At 37.7% G+C, this 10,344-nt stretch overlaps 1 long non-coding RNA gene across 1 annotated transcript; it reads right to left on the bottom strand.

Annotated features, from left to right (window-relative positions):
- Nucleotides 1-684: 684 nt before the first annotated feature.
- On the bottom strand, nt 685-5,723 carry LOC138010571 (uncharacterized). The gene is made up of 4 exons (XR_011124492.1): nt 5,579-5,723; nt 3,177-3,263; nt 2,352-2,401; nt 685-1,694 (listed from the first exon to the last, which is right to left on the bottom strand). It is a non-coding gene; the product is annotated as an uncharacterized lncRNA (long non-coding RNA).
- Nucleotides 5,724-10,344: the final 4,621 nt, after the last annotated feature.

Here is a 10,344-nt window from a genome sequence, read left to right as displayed (position 1 = left end):
CAACCAACCATGAAACCTTCTTCTGCGTTTTGAGCTAGAATGATCAATAGACGTATGACAAAAGTTGGGGTGATAGTTTATTCTTGGTGTAGTTTTTTATTTTAACGATAACTGCCCGGGGGGGGGGGGGGGAACTCCCATATAAAAAGGGGAGGGATGCTCGTTGTAAATTTTAAATTTAAACCCTAAAGGAGACCAACCAGGGCGTGGCTCAGGCTTTTTTTTAACCTCAAAAAGAGTAAATAAAGAGAATTTAAAATATACGTAGTAAATATACACTTTCATATTTCTTCGCCCGCAACCCTAAAGGAGACCTTCACGGCTACATGAACACCCTAAGTGAGACCAAAATCCGAAATTTACACCCCTAAGGGAGACGACGAGCGTCCCTCCACTTTTTATATGTGAATCCCCCCCCCCTCTTCCTCCCGGGGATAGCTGTCGTAGGCTTATCGTACATTACCATGGAAAACAAGAAAGATATAAAGTTCGATCAACAACTGTCAAATGAAAATCGCGAGGTTCTTTAAACTTTGATTTACACCAGGTTTGTTGGTTTACAGTTTCGCAACGGTTTTCGTTATTCAAATACAGCAATTTTCACCTCAGTTGCGTCGCACTTAGAGATACCTTTAACCTCCGAAACGTTTTCAATCTTAGGAGATGAGTTTATGCACAAGAATGCTCACAAGCGGAAAGAAAGCGCTTTCATCGCAAAGTGAATTCCAGACACTGTCCAGATGTTTTAGTTCATTTCCGGCCGCGTGAAACTTATTTGAAAGGCTTCGGAAAAAATTAGGAACCGATTCGTCACACAGACTTGACACTTGATGAGGTTATTTATGCATTGGTCTTTTATAACATTTCATTTCCTTGGCTCCTTTCATTCAACGGTTTCGGATATTATTATTTGTAGAGTGACCGAACTATTTCATCGGTCAATCCCTTTTTTCGCAGCTTTTAAAGCCATCTGTCCAATGAGGAGAAACCACAGGGCACAGGAAACTTGACAACATTCCATTGCATTTACAAGTAAGCTATTACTGTCCTCTTTGTTGGAGTGAGCTTCTCGTCCAGTCTTTGGGAACCTATAGCTCTTTTATACAGCCATATTACTTCAACTGTCTAACGTCGATTAATTGCCGAATTATGTCACAGTCAGCGTCAGCCGTAGCCTTCAACTGTGTCCTTACAGGCTCTGTGGATGACAGGTTACAGTGTTGTATTTGGTGAGTTTTTATCTGAATTAAATCACCTATGGAATCGTTCTCATACAACTCCTATAACTGCCTTCAGTACAATGACTGTTTTGTTACGTTTTAGTTTTGTAACTATGTTGAAACCCGTTAGCTTGAAATGCGGTCATTCTGGGTGCCAAATTTGCATGGAGGAGCACGTAAGGAAGGCCGTCAATCCGACTTGTCCAATCTGCAGGGCGGTCATAAACGACGAGACACTCAGTGTGAACATCGCACTGGACAATTTAACAAAAGAGATGCCCGTACGGTGCGTGATTAGCGGTTGTGACTGGACAGGAGTTTATGGATCAGCGAAAAGCCACTACAAACGGTGCCCAAAGGTAGAAGTGACGTGTGAACAAGATGGCTGCGAACAGCAATTGCCACGTGAGGAAATGCCGGCTCACGAAGAGACATGTGGGAAGAAAAGGATCCGTTGTTCGGAATGAAGGCGAGCTGTAAAGAGAGATGCAATGGAGATGCAATGGAGCATTGCCCTCTTAGGTGTGAGACATCATTACCAAGGTATGATTTAATAGGCTCAAAATGGAGCCGACCTTTGGCAAACGCTTAGGCAAAAGCAACAACTACATGCAAATTGTGCTTATCTGCCTTATTACTGACCAAATAATACCGGTAAGAAGAAGAAGAAGAATAAATAAATAAATAAAATAAAATAGGGAGCGGGAGAGAAAGGGGTTCTAAACTTATTGGCACGAGATTTTAAAAATTTCTTCTACTTTTACAGTAGGAAAAACCTTCGCTAAGACTTTGTGGATAGACTCCGAGACTGAGCCACTTGAAAACATTAGTGGCTTACTAGTTGCTCAACATTTAATGTGATGAAGAGCAAATTACAAATGAAAATCTCCTTGAAACGTATATTGTAACGATTGATTCACTAAATTAAAAAAATCAGTTATATGAGCTTTACGCTTTTCAAGCTACTGTCGCTTAGTGTAGCCCAATTTAAAGCATTATAAACAATTTTTCTAGAGCAACTATTCCAATTACGCATAGGGCGTATAGAAGCACGAGTACCGCCAAGTTGAAATAAGGGCGCGCAGAGTTAGTTAACGCAGGAAGGTTACAAATTCATTTAGAAAGGCGTACCAGGTTAGGTTCTCTTCTAGCCTTGTGAAAACATCTGATTTCATCAAAACCTTTTGTCCAAGTAATAAAAAAAAAGAGAAAATGAACAAGTCCTCGAGCTAAATAGACAGTACGATGAAAGAGAGCTTCATCGGTTGAAAACACGAAAAAACGTTTTAACAATGTACGGAATTTGTTATCGAAACAACTAATGCAAGTACCTCCCTTTGCGCTTCACTGGGCAGGAATTTTTCAATTTGGTATGAAAGGAAACGAGCACTCGAGGGTACGACAGATCTCGGTTTTGCGTCACTCTCTCCGCCACACAGTATCCCATATCAATTACGTAAATTGACCCAGCTTCTTGATGCTTATTTGCTTTCAGAAGCCACATATTTTTACACATGAGCACTTGTAAGAACAAGGCTCTGGCATGTCAGGTGCCTGGATGCAAGGCCATAAAAAAGCGTCACGACATGCGGGAACACAACGACCACGCTGCTGCTTCTCATCACAGATTGCAATGCTGAGAGATCCAGCGACTGCGACGCCTCTTAAACAAGGGGGTAAATACTTATATTGTACAGTTGTTATGATGTTCTTATTCGGAAAGGAAGAAAGAGGGGATAGACAAAGGAAGTTGCTTGTTTAACTTGATGTAATTTGTCTTTTCCCTGAAACAGCAAAATATAGGAATGGGTTCATCGACTGGGTTGGGTTGATATGGTAAATTTACTACCATAAAGAAACGTGAGAGCTGACGTTTCATGCATTAGCCCTTCCTCAGAGTGAATAACTTGTGGAAAAAAAGAGGAAAAATATGATGGTGCTTTATAATAACGTTACCTGATTTGAAGAAACAATTTGTCAGTAACTAAAAGTAAAATCTCTAAACCTTTGGGTTTTTGGGCATAAGCGACTCATAATGCAAACCTAAACAACCAAAACAAACAAATTGTCATTCGTTACTTTATTTGTTATTTATAATGTGATTTCTCTTAAGGTGACACATCACATGCAATAAGAGCATCTTTCTGTCTCAAGTACCATTCCCTTTTCTAAGTGACTTTTGTTTCCATTACAATTTCCAGGTAAAACAAATCTGTTTGATTTGGAAAGTGCATTTCTTTTTATACTTGAGTCATAATTGCACATGGTTGTTAGGAAACAATTCAACAATTTGTCACCAAGGTGTGATGTACATTTTCATTTAATGCCATTAAGACGAAATACTTGTTTTGATTGTTTTAGAACCCTAGCAACGAATGTAAGCCCCCAACAAAAGATAAAGTCTTCTCATTTACGTGGAACATTCCAGGGTTTCTGCAATTACAAGGAGGAGAAATGCCCATTACCAGTGACATTTTTTCCATGGGGAAAAAGAAATGGAGAGTTGTAATAACAAAGAAAATGGAACTAGCTGTACAACTTTTGGCTTCTTGCCAACCCCAAACAGTACAGATAAGGTAATTACAAACACAACTAAAATGCAAAACAAATCTCTATGAATTAAAAGGTACCCCGGTGAACAGCAGTATTAACTATACACCACGGTATTTGTGGCCTAAACAATGTACGGTCTTCTTAATCAAAGTGATCCTGCCTCACTACGGTAGTTTTAAAGTGGTACTATGATCAAAAAATCATTTCCTTTTTTTCTTCAGATTTTGAAAGCGTGTTCGCTTAACAACTGGCAAAATTTTGAGCGTTGAGTTTTATCCAAAGGCTGTTTATTTTGAGTTTAAGCTTTGGATTTCATGGTCCGCCATTACTCACGTTCAAAACTGGCCGATTGGACCTCAGAGGGTTGGATCTAGAGAAAATGACGTCATTTACTCACTAGCTTAAAATTTCAGCGTGTAAAGGCAATTTATTATATATGCAAAACACGGGTTGAAAAGTCTGAAAGCCCGAAACTCCCGTGCTGCATATTAATTAGGCAGCGTACACACGCATTAAACTAGTGTGCGTTTGACGTCATTTTCTCCTCGACCCAGCTCTCTCAAGATTTTAAAGTTAGTAATGGCCGACCAATAAATAAGAAAATTCCAGCTAAAATAAACAGGTGTCTTTTTAAAACCAGAACTGAAAACTTGGGTGAGTTAGTGTTTAGTTAACATAGTTTTGAAATCCAAAGGAAAAACAAAATTTTCTTTTGGTCGTAGTACCACTTTAAGATGCTTCAAATTCTTTTGAAGGTACTAAAACAGACATTTTGAACCGGAATGCTTTTGGAAAGCTGGAAACTTTGGTATGAGCAGTGACTGAGTTCATCAAAACACTGATTGCTTCATATTTCAGGATTGTGATGATGCCAGGAGAGGAGAAGGAAGAAGTATTTGTCCTACAGCATACAACGCTTAAAGAGGGAGAAATGCAGGGTATCAGCTTAAAGGACATTATTAAATGGGTGAACAGAGACGGAGAGCTCAAAATTAAGATAATCATTTATTACCTCAGATTCTGAAGTTAGTTAAGTAAATGAAGCCTCACTTGGGCACTTATTTTTAGACTAGTTACTAAACAAAAAAATTACTTCTTTTTTTAGATCCAATGTAAAAAGTACTGAATGCTTGAGTCATTTTGAAAGGAGAAGCGTTTATTTAAACTGTATTTTTCTTTTGTTGATAACCACTCAGAGAGCCAAAAAAAGAAAATGACTTCATTTACTTACTGTCTTTCTAAAACTGAAGTGGAACGAAAAAAATAAAAAATAAAAACTCACAGTGACAAAAAAAATGAACATCTTCAAACAAATAGAAATCTTTCTTAGTTAACAATCTCTAGCCTATGTATCATTTTCACTTTGTTGTACTTGATTGGGAAAGATTTTTATACAGCTTTCTACCTTCTGAATTTAATATATATCTCTTTTATACTAACTTTAGTTCTTGCAAAATGAAGCATGCATGTATATTTATTAATGTTAGAAAGTGTATTTTACATGTTAATTTTGTTTTTCTTTTTACCGTATCAGAAAGCTTACTGTTTGGAGTTCACGAGAAGCCATAAGTTGCAAAGCTAGATCCATTTGCATTGTTATGAAGGCTAAAATTTCGCTGGCCATGGAAATTTCTCCCCCTTGTTATTCCAGAAATCATAAAAATTTCCACCTGAAGAGCTTAATGTAAGAACGTCTTTGGGAATCTTGCTTTTGATTGTTGGTGTATTCAACTCTATGGATGAGTGTCGGGGCCGTACCATTACTTGATTTAAATAAATAAAGGTTTTGAACTTTGTGTACTCACATTTATTCCTTTAACAATTAAGTGGCTCCAATTAAGCTGAGTTTCCTCTGCTGTTACGAGGTGTCCCCTTAACTTGAAATTAAGTGGTTTGCAAGATTTGCCGTTAGTCTGCACCGCGACATTTTTAGCTTTCACACTCGCTGACACCTGCCTGTAAATTGTAACGACATGATAGCCGATGAATATGAACGAACAAAAAGTAAGTCTTTTAGAGTTTATGTGGAACTTTACATACAGAGACATGAGAATGATATCGGGAGTCAACCGGACAAATATTCTCTTCATTTGGCAGTTTACCTACCTAAGCTAGGCTAATCCCCTGAAAACCTCAACACGTTGATATTTTCAAATATTTGACCTCGTTATCGTTAAGAGTTTGGGGGTTACAAATGAAAGTTTGATTCAGCAAACGTAAAGAGTTCTTACCTCCCTCTTTTCCTTTAACATGTCTTCGAAAAGTCGACAAGGAATGAACTGTTAAGTTAGTGAATGTCCTGAAATAGTCGCACGCTGATATCTATAGGTATCGTATATGACAACTTCATTAGTTGCTTATTACATGCTGTTATGAAGCCTCGGTTATGTTGGTGTTGCTGTGCAAACTCAAGTCAATCTTTGAAACGACTCGTGGATCCGACTCTTCCTCGAGTGTATGACGAATCTCCCTCGTTTTGATCACGATCGAGGGATCTCCTTTTTTCAGTCTTCCCTCGTTTTGGACATAGACTGTATTGCGAGAATCCTCGGCCGAATCTCCCTCGTTTTGATCACGATCGAGTCTCCTTTTATCGTGTAACACCTTACACGAGCTGTCCTTTGTATTGCACATGGAACTGCGTAATAATGTAACCTCAATGAAGTTATCAAAGATGGCACAAACGAGTGATCCCTCGTCAGTTCAAGATCTGGACTCGGGCCGAATCTCCCTCATTAATGACACCACGATCGAGGCGTCATAACCGCATATCGAGTGCTTGTGGTATCGTGTCGATTTTTATCGAGTGCTCTTTCCTTAGTTTACCGGAAAACTTGAATGATCCGAAATATTGATCCCGCTGTTTCCACGAATTTGAACAGCCCACCATTTCGCTCGAATCCGTCTCTGTCGAGGCTTCGCTACCAGTCCCAAGGAGTGATTTCTTCTTATTCCTGAGCCTACAATGATTACAAAAAACTATGTAGCAGTTGCCTATAAAATGTCTGCGCTGGCTGAAGCTGCAATATTAGCGCCATACTCGATCAAATGGTTGGTTGTATCTCCGTGTTTATGTGTATCGTAAAACATGTTGACTATCGATATCCCACCTGATAAGAAGCGAAATATATGATGTTGTTATTATAAGAGTTGTGTACTGTTATTATTATTATTATTATTGTTATTATTATTATTATTACCCGGTGTTATGATTGTTTTTGTTGTTAGTGCCCGGGAGCATGATTTGTTTTGCCTACATCTCATCAATGTTGTTTTTGTTACAGTTGTATATTATTATTACTATTACTATTATTACTATTATTATTATTACAGCTGGTTACAGTTATTATTTTATTAATATTAGTGTTAACATATCTCTTTTATATTCATTTTCATATGCTGGTTGTGTTGAAGAATTGCAAAAAAAAAAAAAACGAAAAAAGATAGAAAAACCTGTCAAGGACTACATAATTATGTCATTTATGTTAGGGTTTCTGCTTCTTTTTCGGCCAATTGTTATCGAAAATCTGCTCAACTTACTATTGCTCTTAAACGAGACGGAGATGAAATGTACTGATCTTCTTGTTTTCAGACAGTATACCATGCTGACTATTTTATGTGGACGTGCTCCAGCAGCTATCTGTGCCTCCAAATGTCGACAGATGAAAAGGAGACCTGCTGAGATAAGTATTGTTCTTTCTCATCCCAAAAGAACGGTGTAATGTCACATTGTGACTTGGATATTTTATTTTTGCTTGACACATCACAAATGTTTTGTTTCTACAGTGATCTGCACCCAATCCATTGATCGATTTTGGCGCCCCATGCAGAAGAGGAGTTTGAATGAATAAGACAGATTTTTTACTTTGGCGATTACATTGAGAAAATTAGAAACGGAAGAATAAATAGAAGAATAAAAAAAGTTATGGATTGAAGTTTTGTTATTTATTACCTACCAACCCACCCCTGCTATTCTCATAAACAGTGTACATGGTTTGGTAAATCATATCTTTCTATTGTTGATGATAACGTATGGTACAACATTTTATGACTGACGGTGACCACAATATGGCACCCTGTCTGGATTTGGCCACAGTTTCCTTACGTTTTCTACACCACAGATTGGCATAACTTCCCGCACATCCTCAACGTAACAGCCGAGCGCTTCCTTTCACTGTAAATAAATAGGGTCACACCACAATCCTCTTCTTTTCAATATGGTATAAAATGCTTTATAATCTCCCTTCCTCTTAGTATGATTTGTCATGCGTGGCTGGCCGTGTGCTTTCAGTTTGGATGGTAGATTCTCAGAAAGAATCACACAAGGCGAGTTTCTGCAATAAGTGCAAAATTGTCTGTCTTCTGAAGGTCCCGTTTGACTGTGAGCGGCAATGACATCCCGCTGAGGTCATCGATAAGGTTTGCGTGCGAAGCTTCGTCCTCCGCCACTTGCATGTTCTAGGTATTTGTAAATAAAAACCTCTTTAAGAATTATAACATGCTAAGCTTTACGAAGCCGTTATAGTATGCAAATAACACTGGAAAAACGGTTCTTATACGAAGCCTGAGATCAGCTAAAGATGGCACCAAAATATAAACAACAGATATCGCTGTAACATTCTCAACGAGCGACAGCCAAAGGAACAGCCTGCATTCTAACGTGGCTGCTGATTGGGGCGAAAATTCTTCATTTGTTTAAGGGAGAAAAATGGTTTTTCTGCGTACACTTATTGATATAAAAAGAAACGAGAAATGGCATACTGATTACAATCATTGTAAATATTCATGAGTACCCTTTGGTGGGATACTCTATGGATGATCAGACAGGCGAGAGGAAATGAAACAAAAGGCTAAAACTTAAGCAAGCAGTCCACCTATTGTATCCGGTTGGTTAAAATAAGGTTCGTGCATGGCGCCATTACTTGTCCTAGAATTAACTAAGTAACCAGACTTACTAACTGGCAGGCCAACTTTCCTTCAAAACTACGTTTAAGGAGAACGGAAGGTGGAAACGGATGTTTTGAAATTTACTTGAAAGCATCGCACAAAGTGTGTTTTGAACATTGTTTTCAATATTTCTGCCTTGGCTGCCATTTCCCGGGTGTTTATGTACAAAAAAATGTCTCCAAACCACGGGTATGTGCGTTCGCCATCTTGACCGCCATCTTGAAGGCATCTTATTCTAGTCTTAAATATCACAAGAGTTGGTGATGTCCTTAATTCTTTACTGAGTTTGGACAAGATATACGGACCTTATATCTTATTGTATGTTTGCCATAACCTGTGGTGTTAAAACGAGGTATTTCCAAGTCCCAGTTTCTGAGGCAGTATTGAGAATTCTTAGTTTTGAATAGCCTTGATAGGCAGCTTGGAGTAAGATTGTTTTAAATTTGCTCTCTTTAGCTCTGTGACAAAATTCACTTGTGAGAATTGGTCTTCCAAAGGAATACAAAACGTCAGGCATTTAATGAAAGACACAGATAACCTGCTATCTTTCACTGAATGCAAGGAACGCTTCGACGTCAAAACAAATTTTCTTGTTTATCACGGGGTGGTATCGTGCATAAGATTGTTAAGGAATGCCATAGAAGACAAAAATGAAAAAACAAGAAATTTCAGCACTTTTGTAGAAAACTTCATAAAAGCTCCTAAACCAAATAGATTGGCTTACAAAAAGCCGATCAGCGCTAAACAGAGCAGCCCTAGGAAAAGCCAAGAGAAATGGTGTGTCAACTGCAGCCTTCAGTGCTCCAAAACAATTGACTGGGAGATGGCTTACAAACTCCCTTTCTGCAGCACTAAATCTACCAAATCAATTATTTTTCAATTTTAACTACTTCATAGGCGTTTAGCGACTAATGATTTTCTAAATAAAATAGGCATTAGAGAAAACGGTTTTTGGTACCTTTTGTAGAATGGAAAAGGAGTCTCTTTTTCATTTATTTTGGTTGTGTAGCGAAACGTCTTGTTTTTGGCAGGGCTTTACAAAATGGTTGGCCGGAAATCAAATAAAACTAAAATCCAACATTTTCACTCCCGACATAATAATTGGCCTGAGATCGGACACCCTATTCAACACAAAGCAATACTTTTACTTCCTTCTTGCCAGATATTACATATGGTCCTGCAAAACAAAGGAAGTACTGCCAAAAATAGAAAGATTTCCTAGTTTTCTATCTTCTTTAGTACCTTTTAAATCTTAAACCTCAACCAAATAAACAAATTAAATTAAATTAAAACATGTTTAATATTAACGATTTAAAAGGAAGCCATGCGTACACGGATTAGATTAATAAATTAGCTGAGAAATCGTAGTAATGACTTTTCTTTTTTTTTGTTTATAGCTTACTGAATACATGTATGTTATGTAATGTATTGTATTATTGTATTCCAGTGTAAGTAAATGTTGTTATTTAAGAAATATATAAAAAGAAAAAAAGTTTTAAAAGTAATCAAATTGTTTTGTAGAGTAAGTATTGCAATTTTATTATTGTAAGTAGCACCTACGATTGTAAGTGCATTGTATTGTAAGTAGTGTGTAAGCAATTCAATTGTTAAAAAGTTTTGATGG

This window comes from Montipora foliosa, chromosome 7 (assembly GCF_036669935.1).
Source record: "Montipora foliosa isolate CH-2021 chromosome 7, ASM3666993v2, whole genome shotgun sequence".
Classification (NCBI taxonomy): Eukaryota; Metazoa; Cnidaria; class Anthozoa; order Scleractinia; family Acroporidae; genus Montipora; species Montipora foliosa.
This window is presented reverse-complemented; position numbering and strand designations above follow the sequence as displayed.